The 24,839-nt window shown below is 41.1% G+C and overlaps 1 long non-coding RNA gene across 1 annotated transcript; it reads left to right on the forward strand.

Annotated features, from left to right (window-relative positions):
• The first annotated feature begins 16,233 nt into the window (after nt 1-16,233).
• On the forward strand, nt 16,234-23,143 carry LOC120862024. Its single transcript, XR_005720681.1, has 2 exons — nt 16,234-16,378; nt 22,735-23,143. It is a non-coding gene; the product is annotated as an uncharacterized LOC120862024 (long non-coding RNA).
• Nucleotides 23,144-24,839: the final 1,696 nt, after the last annotated feature.

Here is a 24,839-nt window from a genome sequence, read left to right on the forward strand (position 1 = left end):
GGGCCAGATTCAGGCAGCTCAGCCGGGCTACCTTCACTTCCTGCCCCGCCCACGCCCACACCCACACCTGTCTCCCTTGGGATCCCTTGCCACACTCCCTCCATTCTTAGAGGACAAGATGGTCCTTTTCCTGGTCGACCTTTTCACCTGGTCTCCTTACCTTTTAGCTGAGATCCTCTGGTACACTGCCTCACCCGTTAATCCTGTCTCCAACCCAAATCTTCAAATTCTAAGCTCTCCATCCCTCCCCCACAAAAGGGATCAACTCTCTCCTCAGCAAACACACTCAGATCTATTTTTTAAACTAAAATATAGAATAAATATCTCTTCCCAGTGAATCTCTTTCTTCCACTTTTTGGTTACCCCTCCATATCTTTCATTCCCTCTCTCTTACTCTATCTGCCTCTTCCCTGCCTCTCTTTACCCCTTATTAAAATACAAAATTAAGTTAAAAGATCTTAATTCTTGAGTTGTTGCTGCCTTGAAATTCAATTCCAAATTTCTCACTTCTAGCTCACTCTTCCCATGTTGTTCTTTGTTTTCTACCCATACAATGACATGAAAATCTCACTGATGCAATCTGAATCTTAAATTTAAATGTATGACCATCTAATCTAATGGTCCTGTTTCATCCCTTTACTTTACAAACTTCCCTGCTGCATTTCAAACTACTGAGGTTAATGACACCTTCCTTGAGGAAATTCTCCCTTTCCTCTGACTTCTATTCTACCACTGCATTTCTTTCTCCACGTTCTAGGTCTGCTTCTGCGACCTGCCCCGATTCACCTGCCACCTATTATCCATCAGAAGAAGGGTGTTGACACAGAGTCTATTGGCAGGTCCTGTGCACACTTGTGGGCTTCCCTCATAGTCCAGTCAGTAAAGAATCTGCCTGTAATGCAGGAGACCTGGGTTCGATTCCTAGGTCTGGAAGATCCCCTGGAGAAGGAAATGGCAACCCACTCCAGTACTCTTGCCCAGAGAATCTCATGGACAGAAGAGCCTGGCGGGCTATATCTGTGAGTGATGATTGTCATCAGGGAAGGGTGTACAGAGAATTCAGAGTTTAATCAGAATTCAGGGTTAAATGGTGAATAGAGGTGTTGATTTGGGTCAGTTGCCAAGTTCAGCCTGTGTGGGAAGAATCAAAGAGGTCTTGAGAATTAGGTGGCTAGTAATTAGAATCTTAGGGACAGAGATGAGAAGACGGCACCCATTGTCAGGTTTGGGTTCCATCTGAAAACAAATCATTTCCTTACGATGTAGTATTTTAACGCTGGGAAGGTTTAGAATCAAGTACAAATGAGATGAACTAAATAAAACCCAAGGTATTTGTATTTTTATATACAGTTGTGGGGAAATCTGTCTTTACTATTTTAAATACATACAGTATTCACAATGTTTCAGATAATTTGTTAATTAACATGAATAGCCTTATGACTCCAATTTAAAATATATCCCTGAGCAATTGATTCAGACCTGTAAGTTGAAATGTTTAAGATAATTTGCTGTTTTATACTAGGTTGAAACTTTTAAGAACTGAAGATTCACCTTATTTGTGAGTTAGATTTATAAAATGACTTAAGCACTAGGAAAGTGTTTGTTTACTGGTCAGAAACCTGAAAATAAAAAAAGAAAATCAAATATATTACATCATTCTTAGATGGATTCCTAGGGGACACCCAGAAAGCCCTGTTGCCATCTCCTACTCCCAAGCATTGTTGTGGCCAAGTCTCCCTCCCTATGCTGTGGATCTTCAGAAGCCAGGCCAGCCTCTGGCAGTGTCAGCGTGTAAGCACCTGTGCACCCCTCAGAGCTCAAATGCGTCCCTCCAGGCCTGCTCTCCCCACCCAACTACAGATCTATTGAAAAAGCTCTGCAGAGCAGAGCTACTGGCACATCCCCAGACCCCTTTCATCTAACCCATCTGACCAGTCTGAGTTCATCATTGCCCTACCCGCACTGATTAGTTTATAATCATTTAGTCTGGCTTTTTCGCACTTCCTTATGAAAGATCTCACTTTACCTTTTTAGACAGATCAAAATACCAACACTTAATGATTTCAAAGGTCAGCCTTGTCACTTAGTGAAGATACATCAGCAGAAGCCGTTCTCCCAGCTTTGCTACCTGACCGTCTGCTGATCAATGAAAACTCTTTCTTGGTCTTTCCATGTACTGCCAGACCTAAGGATGTGTCTCAGTCCAGTTGGACACACAGTGTTGGGTTTAGGAGGAAATCCAGCCACAAGACTGCCTTTTAAAAGACAAAATTGAGAAATCAGCCTTCTCACATTTCCTCCTGCTCTCTCCTCACCCTCTGGAGAATAAGCCATTTTAATACAGGCTGCCAAATGCGTGTTAAAGACTGAGATAACAAGGATCCTTTGCTCAAAATAAACATTTTTTAAACAATCAGCATTCTAGACTCTATTTCTCATTTTCAAATTAATTCTGTCCCATCCAAAACTAGTGTGCCTTTTGGGGGGAATGGTTAAGATTCTTGACGTGAAAGTGAAAGTTGTTTAGTCGTGTCTGACTCTCTGTGACCCCATGGACTGTAGCCCGCCAGGCTCCTCCGTCCATGGAATTCTCCAGGCAAGAATACTGGAGTGGGTTGCCGTGTCCCCCTCCAAGGATAACGTTCTTGAAGTTGGGGGAAATTCTGTCTAGTTTCTTGGCAGGAAATAATGTATAAAAGTGTTTATGAATTGGTTATTTAGAAAATCAGTTCCTTGAGCTCCTCTATTTAGTTGAGTCATGTATATAAATTTGGAAATTGTGAAGAGCCTAGATAAAGATATAATCATTTTATATGTCATGCCGTGGAATAGATTTCTAGGTGGTAGTGAGCAGGAACTTTTTACCAACAATGTTTAACTAGAGCCTGAGGAATTTTAATTTCCGGAATGGCTTGTGATCGTGGCTAATCTGCAAAATCAGTTTTCCTCAACTACAAGGAGTTAAAAAAGAAGAAAAAACTACTTTACATAAGGTGGAAAATAATCACAAAACTGAATCACCTCTCTGGCCTCATTCAGAGACTGCAGTGACTCAAAAGTACCTGGGCTTGGTCCCTTAAGTGCACAGACCGAAAGGTAGATTACTTAGCATATGTTCTATTTATCACCATAGCCCTAGGATAATTGTGTCTGTGAAGTCACTCAGTCGTGTTCGATTCTTTTCAACCCTGTGGACTGTGGCCCTTCAGGCTCCTCTGTCCATGGGATTTCCCAGGCAAGAATACTGGACTGGGTTGCCGCTTCCTTCTCCAGGGGATCTTCCCAACCCAGGGATTGAAGCTGTATCTCCTGCATTGGCTATGACAACCTAGACAGCGTATTAAAAAGCATTACTTTGCCAACGAAGGTCTATATAGTCAAAGCTATAGTTTTTCTAGTTGTCATGTATGGATGTGAGAGTTAGACCATAAAGAAGGCTGAGCACTGAAGAACTGATGCTCTCGAAGTGTGGTGCTGGAGAAAACTCTGTTCAGAGTCCCTTGGATAGCAAGGAGATCAAACCAGTCCATCCTAAAGGAACTCTGTCCTGAATATTCATTGGAAGGACTGATGCTGAAGCTGAAGCTCCAGTACTTTGGCCACCTGATGCAAAGAGCCGATTCATTAGAAAAGACTCTGGTGCTGGGGAAGATAGAAGGCAGGAGGAGAAGGGGACGACAGAGGATGAGATGGTTGGATGGCATCACCAACTGAATGGACATGAGTCTGAGCAAGCTCTGGGAGATGGTAAAGCACAAGGGAGCCTGGCTTGCTGCAGTTCATGAGGTTGCAAAGAGCTGGACATGACTGAGTGACTGAACACAACAGCAACAAACAGATTAGATGGTGGCCAAATGCAATTAACAGCTTGTATTAATTTAAAAACACACCCCCACTCACTTTGCCCTGTTAGGAGTAATCTCCCCCTCCACATCACATTTGTACCAGGTTGTGGTCTTATTCATTATTTGCCTGGTTCCAATTTCTCTAGATGTACATGTGGACTTCTGGAAATAATGGGTTAAGAAGGAAATGCTCCCCGGATCTCTATGCCTAGGGTCCAGTTCACTGGGAGGCATGCAGGCACACCCTCCCCAGGGCAGGTCTTAGCGTGAGGCTGACTAAATACGTCAGGTGAATATAGTAGCCTATTCTTTGTCAGGGGAAAAAAATGGATTAATTACTTGGCTTAAGGCCACCAAACTAAGGTTGACCCTTAGAGGAACAAATACTTCCCTGAGCTTTGGATTGTCCTTCTAGTAAAGAATAAAATAATTGTAAAATAGTGCTATGTGTTCACAAGAGAAAGATGTACTTATTTATAATTTGCCTTATAAAATTAGTTTCCCAAATTGGCCTTTAAGTCCTAGGAAATTAATTGATAACAGGATGTGTTACTTTCCATAAGAAATTCATTTGTGTGAAGAAACATAAATAGAAACAGTTTTATCCTCTTCATATTCTCAGTGTTTTCTGCCTTCCCTCTGCCCCCAACACTTATCTGTTATTTTTATTGCTGTTTATTTTTGCAGTTGAATTGCGTTTTGTTTTCTCAAGTGGCTGTAAGTTTCTTTTAAAGTGTGGCCTCTAAACATTTTATTTCCTGTAGTGCCTTATTTAAGATTGAGCCCTAAATATTTCTCAGTTAATTATTCACCAAAACGCATGTCTAGCCCTCCTGAACTATGAGCATTTGTGATCTAATTACATAGTCATATCTTTCTGAGGGCACTATTACAATTGCATTGATTACAGTAAAGCGGAAAAGAACAGCTTTTGGGAAGCAAAATCAAATCATTACACAAGTCTCTTAAAGTATGTGGCTGGTCATGCACTCATCTTCCAAGTCTTCAGTAGGTTTGAAAATTTCCAAAACCAAAAGTATTTTTTTTAATCACACACCCACATTTATTTCCAGAACTTAGTCCCAATGTCACATTTTTCCATATTCACCTTCTCAGATGGGTTATTTATTTCAAAGAATGCTAAGCTACAGCAAACAATTGCCTATTTCTAAGCACCGAAAACCTTTCTCCTTGAACCCTGTTCATTGTCTTTCTTCATAGAAATTCTTCACAGTGTGTTTTAGAGGGGACCCCCCCACACCTTCATCAATAAATGAACTGGATCATTCACAAAAGATGTTTTACTAAGAGTTTTCAGTGTAGAAGAGGAAGATTCAGACATTAGCCAAAAATCACATGCATGTAAGTTTCAGTAGAGACAAGTGTCCCCGGGTTTGGTTTCTCCTGAGGCCTTGCTGGCTCTTCACATGGTCCTCCCAGCAGTCTGTGTTGCCTGTGTGTTCCGTCTAGTGCTTGTGCTCAGTCGCTCAGTCGTGTCCGGCTCTTTGGGACCCCATGGACTGGGGCCCGCCAGGACCCTCTGTCCATGGGATTCTCCAGGCAAGAATACTGGAGTGGGTTACCATTCCCTTCTCCAGGGTATCTTCCCAGCCCAGGGATCAAACCCAGGTCTCCTGTACTGCAGGCAGATTCTTAACTTTCTGAGCCACCAGGGAAGCCCCTGTGTGTCCTAATCTCCTCTCCTAATAAAGACACTAAGTTAGGTTGGATTAGGGCCTAGCCTAATGACCTCATTTTACCTTAATTACCTCTTTAAAGGTCCTCTGTCTAAACACAGTCCCGTTCTGAGGTGCTATGGGTTAGGAGCACAAATCAGGCCACATCAACCCTAGAAGCATAAGTATTTCTGCTAGAGCTGGTGCCAACGCTGAGCATTCACAGCCTGCACCACATCCCAGGTCTGGAGGTCCCGCGTCATGAAGGGCCGTCCATCCTCAACTCGCTCCATGGAGAAGTCCCCGTAAGTGCTGGGGCAAGATTTTTGTTACTCACTCAGATTTCTTATTAGTAATCCTATAAAATACCAATAAAGGAAAAGAAAAATGCAACCAGTTGTATCCCTCTGATCAACCCCATGCCCAAGTTATGGAAGATGAGATGTTAGTGGAGGAGGAAGAATGCTTCTTGATTTTTCTCATAACTTGATGGGACCAGCATTTCCGCTTGAAGCAGCAGAGCATCTGAGCTAGGTGAGCTGAGCCAGTCTGCCCTGTTCCACTGCCCGGCACTGGTGTAGCCAGGTCTCTTAGATGCAGAGTTGGAGCGAGGTGTGTGTACAATACATGGGGACTAAAATTCAAATTCTTTATTTTAGTTTTAACTTTTTAGCTTATATTGGAATATAGCCAATCAACAATGTTCCCATAGTTTCAGGTGAACAGTGAAGAGGCTCAGCTATACATATACATGTATCCATTCTCCCCCAAAGTCTCCCATCCAGGCTGCCACATAACACTGAGCAGAGTTCCTTGTGCTATACAGTAGGTCCTTGTTGGTTATCTGTTTTTAATATAGCAGTGTGTACATGTCAATCCCAAACTCCCTAACTATCCCTTCACCCTCTGCTCAGAAAGCAAGTCATTCAGCTTTTCTCTGTTTCTTATCCTGGGAGAATGGCTGAAAAGATTATGTTGATAGATTATCCCATCTTTAAAAAAAAAAAGAGCAAAAACCACTCTGTGCATGTAAAAGTAAGGCTGTCACTCATCCCACTCCACCAGAAGGCCGAAACAGTATGGCTATATGTCAGCAATTCATAAAACCCACCCAAAGAGTAAATATTTTATTATTTTGCACACTATTTTATATTCTATATTCTCTACCAAAGTCACCTTCAGGTTTCCTATATTTCTAATTTCAGACAAACTTTCAAATGTCATCCCATAATCTTTATTGGAATTAAGTGTGAAATGAGTCACAACCCAATGAAAACTGCCTGCTGATTTGCTGATTATATACAATTTATGTTAGGAAAGGAGCCAGAATTTTTTTTTTCCCCTCCTCAATCCAATTAAGTTTCAAAGTCTGTCTGCTACTTTCTGGAACCTAGGTACCACTAACTGAGTCTGTGTATGAAACATGTCTACTATATTTTCCCAGTGGGACAGGCAGAAGATGCTTGGTTTGCACATCAGTCAGCTACTTCTCAGGAAGAGATGGTTTGACCTGGCTTTACAGGAACCCACCCTTCTCTCCCTAATAATAGCACAAAGGTATCCACCCAAAATGAACCAGAGATCCTGAACTTGTTCAGTATGAGGTTACTGTAGCTGATCAAGTTCTGATACGTTGCCCCTGTACACAGCCAGAATTGTCCGACACTGTTTCATGAATCAGGTTTGAATTATGGCCTCCATCCAGAGTAAAGTTAATCAGAAAACTGATATGTTTTTGTTCAAGGCTGGCTTATTGTCTTTTTTATTTTTTTCCTGGTAGGTATTTACCTAACTCATACATTCTTTCTAGCGCCAGCATAGCTGCACCAGGGGTCCTGAGATCCCTTTAGTTCAAATCTGGCTTTTGCCTCTTTAGCACCTTAGCATTTTGTCAGTCAGAGTTGAAGATCAAAGCCTGACTCCTGGTTTTAGGTGAATATATTTTATCCCTGGCCTCTTCTTAAATGCATGGCTGTACAGGTATCAGGAGCCGCAGGGACTAGGCAGCCTGCTAATTACAATGTTTACCTACTACTAGTTTCATACAAAACCGAACCAATCCCAGGCACGCCACCAAGCAGCCTTCAGGGAAACAGATTCCGAAAAGCTTCACTGAAACCACTTATTTATTGACACTCAGAGACATTTAATCATTCTACTGAGCAAGAAACACTTGAACTAAACAAGGAAAAACCCGACCTTTCAAACCCCTGACCTTTGTCAAAGGTTTATTGAGAAAGGGAAGCTAGGAAAGAGCTGGGGGTGCGGAATCCAGGCAGCCTTTGTCACACCCTTTGGCCAGGTGACAGTATCAAATGGCATTGGATACAAGAAGCTTAAGGAAAAAGAGAAAAGGAACAAGGTTTCTCTGTCTACAGAAACTGGATTAAAGTTACTGTTACTTTACGATTTATACTATGTATCTTTTTCTAAAATGTGTTTTCCTTCTTCCTACTTCCGGCTCACTGCCCGGATACACACGCACACACACACAGTCCCACACCTTCATATTTGAATAATACATTCTGCTAAAAACACCCACCATCACAGACAGAATCTTCCTCTTAGAACATCTGTTCTAGTTCCTGGCTGTCTGGAAGTTCTGAAGATGTGACTAAGCATAGAGCTTTTTGTTAAACAATAAGGAACACCATGAAGTTCTCTATGGGAGCCTGACATGTGTAAGGTAATTAGCGCCATGCTGGGACAGCCCCAAGATCCAGAGGTGGTGGTGGCGATGTACTCATGGATGATTGTTATTATTAAGAGGGCGGAGGTGATGTGTGTGACACTTTAGGTTCCATTTATTAAAATAGAATAAGAACCATATGAAATGCTTTCCTTATTTCCAAGTCTCTTTTTTGGCCCAGCAGTTAATGAAATAATCCAAAAAGGCAAAAAGAGATGCTCTGCCATACACTCACATTCCTTAGTGTGAAATTTTCCAGTTACAGAAAAGTTTAAAGAATTGCACATCCCACCATCCAGAATCTACAGTTCACATTTTGTGTCTTTTTAAAACTCACATACTAACCACCTGGCTATCTACCAATCCCCGACCCTTTTTTCTCAGGGTGGGGCCGGGGGGACTACGTTTCAGAGTATATTGCAGACCTCACTTCATTTCAAACATTTCAGTATGTGTTTTGTTGACTATAAGTTCAGTTTTTATTTACTGTTCTCTTTACATGTAGTGAAATGTACAAATCCAAGTGTACAGTTTGGTGAGTTTGGGCGACTGCATACAACTGTATAACCCAACTCCTCCTTCAGAAATTGAGAGAACATCCTCACCCAGGAAAATTTCCCATGCCTCTTTGCAACCAGTTCTTGTCCCCACCCTGATGGAACCAGTCAATACTCTGATTTTTTTAATTGCCATGGATTAATGTAGCCTACTTACAACATATATAAATGAATCACACAGTCCATATGAATGTATTGCCTCTTGTGTGTACAGCTGCTTTTACTCAACATGTTTTTGAGTTTCATCCGTGTTGTTGCATATATCAGCAGTCCATTCTTTTTTCTTGCTTGGTAGTATTTCATTGTATGACCACACCACAGGTATACTGTTGATGGACATTTGTGTTCTTGCCAGTTTGGGGCGACTCTGAATAAAGATGCTGTCAATACTCTTGGACAACATTTTATGCGGATATATATTTTTATTGCTCCTAGGTAAATACCTAGGAGTCACATTGCTAAACAATAGGGTTGCTCCATATCCTTCATAGTCGTGCCTGCTGGGTCCAATTTTCTTAGAGCAACAACCTCCAAATCCATTCAAGTCCAGAATATACCCAGCCTGCTCCTTGTTGCTGCTGTTCTGGACAGTAGCAGAACAAGGGGCAATAACAGTTATTTTTAGGTTCTAAATGTTCTCCATTATCCTTCTGCTTTAAAAAGTGTGTTTTTCAACCAGCACGTTAAGACATGTTAGCATTTGGATGAGTGGAAGAAACAGTACTTTGGACGTTGTAGGTAATTCCAGCCCATCTCATTTGTAAGTCAGCACCTACATCACATATGCTATTGGTGGCAGACTGTCCATCATTTGAATATTCATGTAGGAAAAATAAAACCCTGAAAACCTCTTCTCTCACCCATAGGCTCCTCTGTTCATTCAGCCCTCTATATTTGCAAGTTCTGCATCTATGGACTTAACCAGCTACAGATGAAAAAAAAAAAATTGAAAAAAGTAAGTTCCAGAAATTTCCAAAAAGAAAAATTTGAATTTGCCACACACTAGCAACTATTTACATTGTATTTGCAATTATTTGTATAGTATTTATGTTGTATTAGATATTATAATCTAGAGATGATTGAGAGAGTGTGTATAGCTTATGCAAATATTCTACCATTTTATGTAAAGGACTTGAGTGTCCTTGGATTTTAGTATCCAGGGGGTCCTGGATCCCCCAAAGGATACTAAAGGATGACTACATTTGATTTCATCTGGTCCCCTAACGTCACTCAATTGTGTGTTTCTTTAGTCACTTCTGTTTGCCATCCTCTGTTGCATCCATTTTTTAAGCCCTCCTTCAGTCAGAGTAGTGGCTCTCAGCCAGGGGTCACCTTTGCCCCCAGGTGACAGCGTCTTTGATGGTCATGTGATCAGGAAGAGTGCTACTAGCATAGTCGAGGCCCTCAGACATCCTGCAGTGCAAAAACAGTCCCCCCAAAGAAAGAATTAGCCATCCTAAAATGTCACTAGTACCAAAGTTTAAAAACTCTACAGGCAAAACAGAAGACATTAAAAATGGTGATATAATAATGTGTTTTATTTTTTATATTCCATTTTTTAAAATTGAAGTACAGTTGATTTATAATATTTGTTTCAGGTATACAGAATAATGAGTATTTTTACAGATTATATTCTCCATTAAAAGTTATTATAAGACAATGGCTATAATTCCCTATGCTATACAGTATATCCTTGTTGCTTATCTATTTTATACACAGTAGTTTGTATCTCTTAATCCCATACCCTATATCTGTGAGTCTGTTTCTGTTTTGCATATATGACCATTTATATCATTTTTGAGATTCCACATATAAATGATATCATATAGGATTTCCTAACTGACTTATTCCACTAGGTATAGTATTCACTAGGTCCATCCAGATTGTGGCAAATGAAAGAACTTCATTCTTTTTTATGGCTGAGTAATATCCCATTGTGTGTATATGTGTGTGTGGATGTATGTATATACATCTTTTTCTGCTCATCTGTTTAAGACACTTGGGTTGCTTCCATATCTCGGCTATGGTAAATAATGCTGCTAGGAATATTGGGGTGCCATGTATCTTTTCAAATTGGTGTTTTCCTTTTGCTCTTGGTTTTTGGTTTTTTGTTTTTTTTTTGGTAGGGGTTGTGTACATACCTAGGAGTAGAATTGCTGGATCGTATGATTATTCTATTTTCAATTTTTTGAGGAATCTCTATACTGTTTTTCCATAGTGCGCTGCCAATTTACGTTCCCACCAACAGTGTGTGATGATTCCCTGTTCCCCACATCTCCACCATTCGTTTTCTGTAGATTTTTTGATGATAACCATTCTGACAGGTGTAAGGTGATATCTCACAGTTGTTTTGACTTGCATTTCTCTAATAATTAGTGTTGTTGAGCATCTTTGTATGTGCCTGTTAGTCATCTGATGTCTTCTTTGGAAAAACATCAGTGTGTGCTTCTTTATAATGTATTACAGAACAAGATCTAGCAGGAGTCGAATAAATACCATAGTTATGGGCATAAATAACGTTTGGGATCTGCAACAGCTCTAAAGCACTGTGAAAATGCCTGCTTTCTGTTAGGGGTGAAACCACAGGAACTGCCAGCAATGCTATATTGTGGTGCCTACATTCAGAATTGAAGAAAATGCTAAATTTAAGTTAGAGATTCGGAAAGAAGGAGATATGACTTTTACTCATTTAAGTTTACTGATGCCTTGAACCCTATCCAGGAACTCCTTGAGGCTCTATAACACCATAGCTTAAAAACTCCTGCATTTGGGGAGATTTTCATCACACACACACACGCGTGCATGCACACACACATTTATCTACGTGTACATCCATTCTTCCTTCCCTCTCGATACAAAAGGAGATGTCCCTCTCAATCAAGAAACAGAAATTACTTAGCCATTTCAAGCAAAAGGAAATTTAATCCAAGGAATCGAATGCTTGCAATATCCCCAGAAAGGCTTGAGTAGCAGGCTCAATAACACCAAAACAAAAATACCACCATACAACTAACCCTCCTGGGGAGCTGCCTCCTCTTACACAACCGAAAAGAGGGGGAATTGGAAATGGTCAGCGGAACACTACCTAAGCTGGGGTTAGCCTGTGAGCTGCTGTGAATGATGGCTCTAGAAGTACACCATGACTCAGGGGTCTGCACAGACAAAAATCCAGTGCCCCACATTCTGCCTCTTGACATCCACAAAGCACCAGGCTGCTGGGACACTGCTAATGGAAAACCCAGTGCATCCCTGTGGGGTTTGCTGGCAGAAAAAGCAGAAGTAGCCGAAGTACAGCCTCTGCCTCCCTTCCTTCTCCCTGTCTCGTCTTGCATGCACGGGTGCGCAGTTGCTCAGTTGTGTCTGACTCTTGCAACAGTATGGACTGTAGCCACCAGGTTCCTCTATCCATGGGATTTCCCAGGCAAGGATGCTGGAGTGGGTTGCCATTTTTTACTCCAGGGAACCTTCCCAATCCAAGAACTGAACCTGTGTCTCCTGCATTGCAGGCAGATTCTTTACCACTGTGCCACCTGGGAAGCCCCCCTTCTTGCATAGGATTGCCTGAATCTAAGTGGATCTGGGAACCCTACTGCAAGTGAGGCTGGGAACTCTTTTTCTGCTCTCTAGCCTCTGCAGGACAGGAAGACAAAAAATGAAGACACTCAGCACAGGTCCATCTCATTTCTCATCATCTCCTGTCTGAGGGTGATTGATCCTCCATCATTCCCTTCCGCCTGCTAACAGACCTTATTCCAGCCATAATCCTCTCTCTTTCCTCTGTCTTCAGCTCCTCCCTTTCTTCCCACTGTCTCCAACCAGCATATCCAAACAGCTTGAAAACTCCCAACTTAAGCACACCTTCCTTTAATCCTGCTTTCTTCTTTCTTATTCTCTCTCACCTTCCTTTCACAACCAGTTTCCTTCTAGAGTTTTTATGGGTAACGTTTCCACTTCTTCACCTACTGAGGAAGCTGGGTAACCCATAGCAGTCTAGCTTCCACATTCACCCCTGCAACAAAACTGCCTTTGCCAAGGTCACCAGTTACCTTCTTGGTGCTGAACTTGAGAGGCATTACAGTCCTTTGCTTCCCTGACCCTTGAGTGTCATTTAACACTGCTGGGCAATCCTTGCTCCCTGAAACTCTTTACCTGCTTCATTACCACACTCACTTCTGTTTATGTATTTGATTGATCGGTTTTTTGTTTTTCAAATAAGAGGTCTCATATTTACTACTAAACCAACTTATTAGTATAGATGCTTTTTTTACATTAAGCAGTATTCACCAGGATTCAGTCTTTTCTTTAACTGAATAATTTTTCATGTTCATTGTCTTTAATATTTATTCACTTCTTAATTGGTTGGTCATGTCCTTTGTTGCTGATGTCTTTAATAAATATCCTACTGAATTATGAACCCTTTTAAAGTTAAAGATAGGGACCCTTTATCATCGGTGTCACAAATGTTTCATTTGATCTTTGAAGTTTTTCACATTTTAAGGAGAAAAATGTTTTCTCTTTATGTAACTTATTAATATTTTGTGTTTTTCCAAGAACTTTAGTAATAAAAAAACCAAATCCTTCCTTATTCTTTAATTAGATAAATATTCACTTGTATTTCCCTGCAAATATTTTTATTCTCATTTAATTCAGGATCTAAGTTTTCTCTAATAATTTGTTGTCTAACAGCATTTATGAAATGATTATAAAAATCCACAGGATCTTACATGTAGAAAAACCTGAAGATTTTACACACACACACGCAAATTAAAACTAATAAAGGAATTCAGTAAAGTTACAGAATACAGAATCAACATACAAAACCAGCTGCATTTCTATGTGCTGAAAACAGATTATCCAAAAAGAAAATTAAGAAAACAATCCCAGTTAAAGTAGCATCAAAAAGAATAAAATACTTTATTTGTATGGGAGTAAGTTTAACCAAGGAGGTGAAAGAACTATACACTGAAAACTATAAAACATTAGTAAAAGAAATAAAGAAGACAGAAATAAACAGACATCTCATGTTCATGGATTGGAAGACCTAATATTGTTAAGGTGTCCATATTACCCGAAGTGATCTACAGATTCAGTGCAACATCTGTCAGAATCTCAAAATCTCAGTGTTTTTACAGAAAAAGGAAAAACAATTCTAAATTTCATATGGAGCCACAAAAGACCCAGAATAGCCAAAACAAACCTGAGAAAGAAAAGGCATGAGATATCACACTTTCTGATTTCAAAATGTATCACAAAGCTGCAGTAACTAAAACAGTTTGATACTAAAAACAGATGTACAGACTAGTGGAAAAGAATAAAAAGCCCAGAAATAAGTTTATAAATACATGGAATCTTAGTCCTTCGAAGCTGCTGTAACAGAATACCATAGAATGGGTGACTTGTAAAAGACAGAAATGTATTTCTCACAGTTCTGGAGGCTGGGAAATTCAAGATCAAGGTGTTGGGATTCAATATTTGCTGAGATCTTACTTCCTGATTCATGGAGAACTATGTTCTTGCTGTAACCTCAGGTGGCATAAGGCACAAGGGAGCTTTCTGGGGTCTCTTTTATAAAGGCACTAATCCCATTTGGGGGGCTTCCCAGGTAGCTCAGTGGATAAAGAATTCTCCTGCCAATGCAGGAGACTCAGATTCAATCCCTGAGTCGGGTAGATCCCTTGAAGGAGGGTATGGCAACCCACTCCAGTATTTTTACCTAGAGAATCCTATGGACAGGGGAACCTGGGGAGCTACAGTCCATGGAGTTGCAGAGTCAGACACGACTGAAGCAGCTGAGCACACACACATGCACAATCCCATTCTTTCGGGCACAGAGACCTATAGTCTGTAGCATAAGTTTAACTGATCTTTGACAAGGATGCCAAGAATACACAATGAGGAAAAGACAGTTGGGAAAACTGGATATCCACATGCAAAAGAAGGAAATTAGACACTTATCCTACACCATACACAAAAATCAGCTCACAGTGGACTAAAGATGTAAACCTAAGACCTGAAACTATAAAACTCCAAAAATATGACAGAAAACCTTCATGACATTGATCTTGGCATTGATTTCTGGGATCTTACACCAAGACAAAAGCAAAAATAGACAAATGGGACTGCATCAAGCTAAAAAAACTGCATACAGCAAAGGAAATGGTAGAGTGAAAAGCCAACCTATGAAATGAGAGAAAATATTTGGAAATCATATATCTGATAAGGAATTAATATTCTTTGGGGGATTTTTTAACACAAAAAATAGCTCACACCTAAACAGTATTACTTCCCTACAATGAGTCTTCTTTATTAATTTCTTTAAATGTAAATTACACATACTGTAATGATAGAGTAACATTCCATTTAATATAGTGATTTAGCCTATAAAAATTTTAGTATAAACAAAAAATGAGAAAAATAAGATTGCATTCATAGATGAGAGAATTGTGAGTAACTTTAAGGTATGGTTGTATAATTTTCAACTATGAGAAGCATACCAGTTTTTTTTTTTTTTTCATTTTAAATTCAACAAACAATCTCCTTCTCTGTAGGCCAGATATTGTTGAGGACCTGGAATAATAAAAAGGAATGAGAGCATGTCCTTAAGCCAGTCGTTGGACTCCTTGATTTGGCACTAGTACAGAGTTTGTCCACCACATCCAAGAATGCCAAATGCATCTGGCATCCAAAGGAAAGCTTTAGCGTCAGATACTAAACGTTGGTGCAAATGAATGTAACCTGAGATTTTGCCAAACAGGATTACTACGGTCAGTGAACAATGTGTTCCTTGATTTTTGAGATTGACTTGACCAAATTTGTCATGGGAAAGTCTCTCTTCTTAGAGCTTCCATTATTCTGAAGACCAGGTTACATAAATAAAGTCCAGGTTAAAGAGAGAGAAAGAGAAAAAGAGCACACCAGAGCCCATGAAAGTGCACACCAGCCATGAATCTAAGATCCCAATAAATCAGTTCTGTTTTTTGCATGTTTTTAGAGAAGACACACGTAGGCACTGTTTCCAGTGCTCTACAGGTATTAACACTTATACTTCTCCTAACAGCTACATGAAATAGGTATTCATGGATGAAGAATTCAGGGCCTAGAGAGATTGAATTACCAGTCACCAAGCTAGGAAGAAAGGGGAGATTTGAACTGGACAATCTTCATATTTCTCTTTAATTCAGAGCTGCATACCTGGCCCTCCCCATTTTAGTGTTGGTTTTGTTGAAAGTGAGGTGAAAGTTGAAGGACTCACCATCAACTTCCTTGGCATATGCTGGAGAAGATTCGAGAGACTTGGCTGTGCTACCAAGATTAACACTGACTTTAGCACAAATGTATGCTAAAGCGTTAACTTTACCAGAGTTTGTAGCACTTTCCTTCTACCCCCAACCTTCAGCCAAGTTCTCAAGCCAAGTTTAACTCCCTGAGGTGGATAAATATTAACTTTTAGGCCCACATTACCATACTTGCGTCACAGGCCAGAGTCTAAACAGCAGGGAACTTTAGTCTCTTCCTGTGTCTCCTCTCACATGGACAGAGGAAGACAGAAATGCAGCCTCAGGTGTTTCTCTACAAATCGGTAGATGGTTGCGCCACCTTGCTCTTCATTCGGTAGGATTGGATTATGTCTTTGTAAATATGTGGATAATACATATTAATTTTTAATGATCAAATAATCAGGGCAATTCCACTGCTGATTATCAGATTTGTGTGTGTTTATGTTCACAAGTCCAGACACATGTACAAAGAGATACAAAAAACATACACATGCAGAGGTCTAGTCCAACCCTCTCAATTTATCAAAAAGGAAAGTAAACACCCAAAATATTATTTATCAAAGTTACATAGGTGTTATTTTGAAAAAGCAGTACACATTAGCTGTCTATATACTATTACACTTTAAATTATTTTTTAAATGTTCATCAAAATAAGATATAGCAGGGTACAGCTTAAAAGACATGCTGGTTCTACAAGGTTTCTCAAGGAAATGAACAGGTCCCAAGCTCCTGTTCCTCTTTTTCCCTTCCCCAGAGAAACTTCTTTCCACTCCGCCTCCATAAACCTTAATGGCAAGTAAGTACTGCCACCTCCTGCTTTTTTCAGAGACATCACTGCACGCTGACTTTTCCCCTCCAAACACGAGGACCTAGTTCTTTATTCTCCTATACCATTCGTGGTTGCCGTCCTAACTGTGTAGTGTCGTCTCAGTTTTGATTAGAAAAATATTCAAAGTTTACATTATTATGACCGTGCTGTTCAGAAATGGAGCATATACTATTTTTTTTCTTATCAACATAACCTTTTCCTAGAGTTAATAATTTTCTTTTTACTTGTTTGTTTATTTTTGTCTGTTTGGTTTGTGTGCGTGAGTTTTATGTACTTAAACATCCATTGAGTACTGAAATATTTGCCAGTTGTATAAACATTCTCCAAAGGTGTTCCATGATTCTATCAGTTTCATATCAGGTATTGTATCCGTTCTGTCAATTTCATGCTTTTGAAGAAATCTCTCTCAGAGACTGCTCACCTGCTCATCTGGACTGGTTGGCCCCTCTGCCTGGTTATTGCTGAGATCTTCTGTCATTGCAGTTCCACGGGGTCCCTTCACTTCTCTGCTATGTTGGAGCTCCTATTTCATAGACCTCTTTTTTCTTGTTTTAGTTCCTCATTTTCATGGACTACATCCTACAGTACCTCCCTGAGAGAAAGCATGTGAAGTTTAAAATTATGTAAGAACCTGCCTGTCTAAAAATGTCTGTATTCTACCTCACTGGACTGATAGCCTGATTTCATAGAGAGTTCAATGTTGGAAATTATTTTCACCCAGATTTTTTTTTTTCTTCCAAATTTTGAAGACCTTGCTCTACTGTTTCCTTGTTCACGGTGTGGCTGCTGTAAGTGTTCTAATTCCAGCCACCACTCCAGTTCCCAGTCACGTATGTGTGTGTGTGTGTGTGTGTGTGTGTGTATTTTCTTCTCTGAAAGCTGGTTGAATATGTTGGGAAATTTCACAGTGATATCACCTCAGTGTGGGTTTTTGTGTTTTTTGGTTTTTGGTTTTTAATCCATTGTCCAGGAAACTCAAGGGCTTCCATGGTAGCTCAGAGGTACAGAATCCGACTGCCAGTGTAGGAGACGTGGGTTAGATCCCTGGGTCGGGAAGATCCTCTGGAGAAGGAAATGGCAGCCCATTCCAGTATTCTTGCCTGGGAAAGCCCCTGGACAGAGAAGCCTGGCAGGCTACCATCTGTGGGGTCGCAAAAGAGTCGGACACAACTTACTGACTAATCAACAACTAGAAACTCACTGGGCCTTTTAAATCTAGAAAATCTACCCTCCAGTTTTGAGAAATTTTCTTGGAAAATATTTGATATTTTCTTCTCCTGTGGGTGTTTTGTTTTCTTTTGTTTTATTCTCTAGATCTCCTGGAATTCCTGGATTATTTATCTGCTTTTCTTATTCTTGCTCTCCTGTGGTCTGTCTTTTCACTCTAATTTCTTCAATTTTAACTTAAATTCTTTCAAGTCAAGTTTTTATTTATGCTGTCATATTTTTAATTCCTAAGAGGCTTTTTTGTTGTTGTTCTCTTAATTCTCTCTTTTTTTAAACAGTATCATTTTCTTGCTTCATGAGACAATATATTTCTCTTATCTCCATGAATTCTTTAACAATCTTTTTTGAAATTTTCTTTTTACTCCATAGTTTCCGATCTCTCCATATTGTTTTTTGGTTTTCCTCAGCTATTTGATAATCATTAGTGTTCTTAGGCATACGAGTGAGGGAATTTAACTAAAGTTCCAAATGAAACTGTGAGGGTGAGAGAGAGATTGCACTTATTGGTGGTTACTTATAAGATCTGGCTGAGCTAGTTGTTAGGGAACTTCCACTGTCAGTCACGTTAGGGCTTTCCTCTTGTGTTGGCCAGATCCCCTTAGAAAATGCCTGCAAACTCTTGCCCTGAGGGTGAGGGTCTGGCTGCCAGTGTTTGTTTGGGATACTGAGGGTGAGAAGGAGACTGGAGGAATCTCAGGATGCTGAATGCACATTTACTTCATTCTCCTCTCTTTATATGATACCCACCCTGAATACTGGGCTTCCCGGGTGGTGCTAATGGTAAGGAACCCGCCTTCCAGTGCAGGAGACATAAGAGATTCAGGTTCAATCCCTAGGTCAGGAAGATCCCCTGGAGGAAGGCATGGCAACCCACTCCAGTATTCTTGCCTAGAGAATTCCAGGGACAGAAAAGCCTGACGGGCTGCAGTCCATGGGGTCGCAAAGAGTCGGATGCGACTGAAACAGCTGAGCACATGTGCATGTGTGCACCCCGAGTATTACTCGGACCTTCCCTGATTCAGGGATCCAAGGCACCTGCTGGGGCTATTAACAGAAAGTAGGTGGATGAGTAGCCACGCACTCAGTGGACCTGAGAAAGCTGACCCAGAAGCTGGAAATGGGACAGATGATGAATCCCATCAGTTTTCATGCCCTCCCCCCCCCCACGCCCCCCATCCCCCGCTTATTTTTTTGGCCACACAACATGTGGGATCTTAACTTCCCAACCAAGGATCAAACCCATGTCCCCGGAATTGGAAGCACGGAATTTCAACCACTGGCCTGCCAGGGAAGTCCTGGCAGGGTGCTCAGAATGCTCCAGGACTCGGGCTGAGGGGAGAGGCCTCTGAGGCCAGAATGGTAGGAGTGGAGGAACCGTGGTTAAGACGCAGGTGACACCCCTCCCTCCTTTTCCTACTGCAAGCACCTGGGTGGCAGCACCTCCTCCACCTCAGCAGAAGCCTGGAAATTTCTCTCATGGTGAGAGGAAAACAGAGGTCATGAATTTGCGAGCAGCCAAATGTGCTTTTCCAGAGTGGAGTCTCCCGTGAGGTTGCTGTCAGGCCCCTGGCTGGGGCTCCAGTCACTGAGGCTTGACGGGCACTGGAGGGTGCACTTCCGAGGAGGCTCAGCGGGTTCCTCTCCACCGTATCAGTGTCCTCACGGCAGGGCAGCTGGCTTCCCCCAGAGTGAACCACTTGAAAGACCACTGCAGGAGCAATTATGCTTTTCCTCACCTCACCTAACCTTGGTAATCACACATCATCATTTCCGCCTTGTTTTATTGAACACACAGGCCAGCCCTGCGTCAGTGTGGGAAGAGGACCTCACGAAGATGTGATAGCAGGAGGCAGGGACCACAGGAGCCAGCTGGGAGGTTGGCTACGCCACCCAAAGCCTTTCTCTGACAGTTTCTCATCTTTTACAGTGAAGAAAGCAGTGAAGAAAGGGGCTTTTGTTTTTTTATTTTTTAATGAAGTGAAGGTTAAATAGATACCCTCTTCTGAAGTGTGGTCTAAGGCAAATGACTGAGGTGATATGGAGAGAGGCCGAAGCAGTCATCACCCATGAAGAGTCCAAGAGTCCAAGAGGCACACACATGGTTCCAGTAGAGGGTGAGGTAGGACCCCAGGTGCTAAAAAAGGGAAAGGCCAAAGGACTTTAGCCTCTGATGATTCGAGGAATCCAGATATAAGCTGGAGTAATAGGTGGCAAGTTTACAATTCCAAAATTCATTCAGTCCAGAGAAACTGAAACAGAACAGAGAGAAAAAGATTATTCATTTCAGTTCTACAAACGTCCATGCGTTTCCCCTGGGATGGGAAAAGAATAACAAGAGGACGTTAGTGCGGAGGAGGGGAACTAGCAATGCCTGAGCTCCACAGGGCTCCAGACACAATTGTTTTAAACCTAGTGTCACCTGAGAGGTGGGTGCTGCCATCCTAATTCAATGGGAGTAAACCAGTATACGTGCATATGTGCTAAGTTGCTTCAGTCGTGTCTGACTCTTTGTGACCCTATGGACTGTACCCCGCCAGGCTCCTTTGTCCATGGGTTTCTCCAGGCAAGAATACTGGAGTGGTTTCCCTCCTCCAGGGGATCTTCCCGACCAACGGATTGAGCCCGAGTCTCTCACATCTCCTGCGTTGGCAGGCAGGTTCTTTACCACTAGCGCCACCTGGGAAGCCCGAACCAGTATAATCAGCCATATAACCTGTAAGGGCCAAAGTTGCATTTGACCTTAAAGCAGCTCTTTCAAGCATCTAAAAATCAAACTAAATGGTATCTAGCTTAGAGAATAGCGGCCAGAGGAAAGTTTGAGGTGGGTGAGAATTAGCCAGTCTCCAGCATCACCCCTGTTAGGATGTAATGAAAGCAAGTCTCAGACCAAGTTCTCCACATATTTTTATTTGCAAGCAGATGCAAAGTAGAGTAGCAATCTGTTTTGTAAACTTGAAACCCCAATCCTCTGTCCTTCCAAGTTCTGCCACTACCCTTCAGAAAGATTGAGTCGGACAAGGCAATATTCCATACACAGTATTCTGTTACTCTTATAGTCAGCATCAGGCACCAGAAACCACGTAATCCAATGACAGATCACAGGACTGGGAATCCACTTCATGTAACATGCCTAAGGGTGTAAACTCTAGATTCTACTCCCTGTTTACATGAAGCCAAGGAAGCCATGACTGTGTCCCTTAAATCCCACAAGTAGTGTCTATTTCTAACATTTATTTTCCTGGTTAATGTATCAGTGACTTCACCAATGAAAACCCATTTATGCCATTCACCAATTCATATCTTAATAAATGGACAGTGGATTTGCATTTACTGACTTCTTTTATGTTTAGACTTCCTGATTAGGTACTAGTTGATCACCCTGAAATGTAAATTTCTCACTACCCCCTAAAGTTTAATAAATGAAACATTTATATCATACTGTGTATGGTGAAGTAAATTAAGTTGTAGACACTAAAGCAAAGGGGATATGTAAATTCTTAGCCCAGAGAGTGGACACAGGCAGAGCTAAGTTGAGGACTGGCAGCAACTTCACCAGAGAAGGAAATGGCACCCTACTCCAGTACTCTTGCCTGGAAAATCCCATGGATGGAGGGGCCTGGTAGGCTGTAGTCCATGGGATTGCTAAGAGTGGGACACGACTGAGCAACTTCACTTTCACTTTTCACTTTCATGCATTGGAGAAGGAAATGGCAACCACTCCAGTGTTCTTGCACGGAGAATCCCAGGGACGGGGAAGCCTGGTGGGCTGCTGTCTATGGGGTCGCACAGAGTTGGACACAACTGAAGTGACTTAGCAGCAGCAGCAACTTCACACTGGACTCCATGTTGTTTTGTTTAATTACCATCAGATTGCTTCATGTATTGGATTTGGCTTCTTAATCAGATTATAAAATTCTTGGAAAGAGTGAGTCATATAGTTTTTATTTTTTCCACAATGCCCAGCACAGTTGTAGATATATATGGTTATGTATGTACAATACCTTTTAACTGTTTAAATTTATGACAATAGTTGGCTTCCCCAATGACTCAACAGTAAAGAATCCACCTGCAGTGCAGGAGATTCAGGAGACATGGGTTCGATCCCTGAGTCAGGAAGATCCCCTGGAGGAGGAAATGGCAACCCACTCCAGTATTCTTGCCTGGAGAATCCCATGGACAGAGGAGCCTGGTGGGTCACAGTCCATAGGGTCCCAAAGAATCTGACGTGACAGTGAGTGAGCACACATGGCGATATTTTACGAAATACTGGGGCCTGAGGATTTTGTATTTCCATCAGAGTTCTAAAGTGCCTCAGTAGACTAAAAGCCTAACAACATTAAAATACTGCCTAGCTCACTTGAAATGAGTCAAGGCAATTTGCAACACGTGAGGGAAATAGTATACATTTCATATAGTATTTCTTTTTTCAATGTCAATTCCCAGCCTTGGCTGTAACATACATTAAGCTTCATCAGAAGTTAGGCCTGAATTATGAATCATAATATACAAATAGAAATGGTGATTTGGGGCTTCCTTCAGAATTTTTTTAAATGTTTGTCCGTTTCTACTGAATTTAATGACAATGAGTCCCAACTCCAGGAGAGTGAGCAGCACTGGGTTTGTTTTTATTCCAGGTACTGCTTGAATACTGATGGTTGCAAAGCACTGTGGGAGTTGAAGAGCTTTGACTAAAGGAACCTCATGCTTTCGTTAGAGTCATCAGCAAGGAGGGGCATACCGCTCCTCCTCTTGACTGTGTAATCACTACCCCTTGGCAGCAGTTCGGACTTCAAGTTTGGGTTTGTTTAGCAAAAGCAATCAGCCACACAGCCAACCTGTGGCCACACCCCAGCCAAGAAGGCCCAAGGCTGGATTTTCTGTTTGGCGTTTAACTATTGCACACGTGTGTAAAGTTCCAAGAACATGCTAGGATTTTAACCCTGAGATGTAAGCTTTTAAAGCACCTCTCTGGGGAAGAGGGAGAGAAAGAACTAGTAGAACTGCTCCAGTATAGGTCTGATGAGGTCAAAACCCTGGTGAAGCAACAACAGAAAGAAAGAAAAAAAAAAGTTTCAGAAAAAACAATTTCACACAAAATCCCCCGTTCCTCTGCAGTTGCTCAAAGAGAGCAAGCCTATTTGGACTGACCACAGTGTTCTCCTAGGCAGGAAATGTGCCCCCTACAGGCTGGGAAAGGAAGGTGTCAAGGATTTAACTTGAAAAGCATAACCTCAGATACACAGATGACACCACCCTTATGGCAGAAAGCAAAGAAGAACTAAAGAGCCTCTTGATGAAAGTGAAAGAGGAGAGTGAAAAAGTTGGCTTAAAACTCAACGTTCAGAAAACTAAGATCATGGCATATGGTCCCATCACTTCATGGGAAATAGATGGGGAAACAATGGAAACAGTGACAGACTTTATTTTTGGGGGGTCCAAAATCACTGCAGATGGTGACTGCAGCCATAAAATTAAAAGACACTTGCTCGAAGAAAAGCTATGTCAAACCTAGACAGCATATTAAAAAACAGAGACATTACTTTGCCAACAAAGGTCCATCTAGTCAAAGCTATGGTTTTTCTAGTAGTCATGTATGGATGTAAAAGTTGGACTATAAAGAAAGCTGAGCACTGAAGAATTGATGCTTTTGAACTGTGGTGTTGGAGAAGACTATTGAGAATCCCTTGGACTGCAAGGAGGTCCAACCAATCCATCCTAAAGGAAATCAGTCCTGAATATTCATTGGAATGACTGATGCTGAAGCTGAAACTCTAATACTTTGGCCACCTGATGTGAAGAACTGACTCATTGGAAAAGACTCTGATGCTGGGAAAGATTGAAGGCAGGAGGAGAAGGGGACGACAGAGGATGGGATGGTTGGATGGCATCATCAACTTGATGGACATGAGTTTGAGCAGGCTTCTGGAGTTGATGATAGACCAGGAAGCCTGGCGTGCTGCAGTCCATGAGGTTGCAAAGAGTCAGACATGACTGAGCGACTGAACTGAGCTGACCTGCTACATTTACTTTGCATTCCTTCCAAACTTACATTGTATGGTTTAGTAGTGTGTACTCAAATTTAAAGACACTGTAGTTTAAGGAACTATTCTCATCAACAGTTCTAGCCCAGTATACATTATGTAAACTCCACCAGGAGAGAAAACTTCCCACTTTGTTCAAGCTTAAGTTTGTGTGTGCACACACATACATTTTATTATTATTATTCTTAAAAATTCAATTTAGGTAATCCGGTTCAATGCTTGTAGTTTGAGGTTTTAATTCTGACAGCTTGTCATATTTGGTTAATCATATTTTGTGCTTTTTTTTTTCCCATTTAGAATGTTTCCCACCCAGGAACCTAGCTTGAGTTTTTATGAAGCATGATGATATAGCAGCTCTCACTGAAATCTATGAATTTGAATGATGTTTAAATTTAACAGTATATTACCTAAAGTCCTTATGCATAAAATGTTTCTAGGCTAAACTCTGTGATTTCCCCAGAAACACATATCAAATTGTCTTCAGTAATGTGCTACATAAATATAACTAAGTACTTTAGATTACAGCCATTAATTTTATTCTTTTAGTATTTCTAGCTTTGAATTCATATATATTCCTTCCTTTGTATCTTCTCCTTCACCATATGATCATGTATTATTGTGTTATAATTTTCTTATATCTTAAGGTTAAGCTAACTCCCAGTAGCTCTGTTATCCCTTCTGTGCTTGAAATGCTTAGC

This window comes from Oryx dammah, unplaced genomic scaffold, assembly GCF_014754425.2.
Source record: "Oryx dammah isolate SB20612 unplaced genomic scaffold, SCBI_Odam_1.1 HiC_scaffold_3, whole genome shotgun sequence".
Lineage (NCBI taxonomy): Eukaryota > Metazoa > Chordata > Mammalia > Artiodactyla > Bovidae > Oryx > Oryx dammah.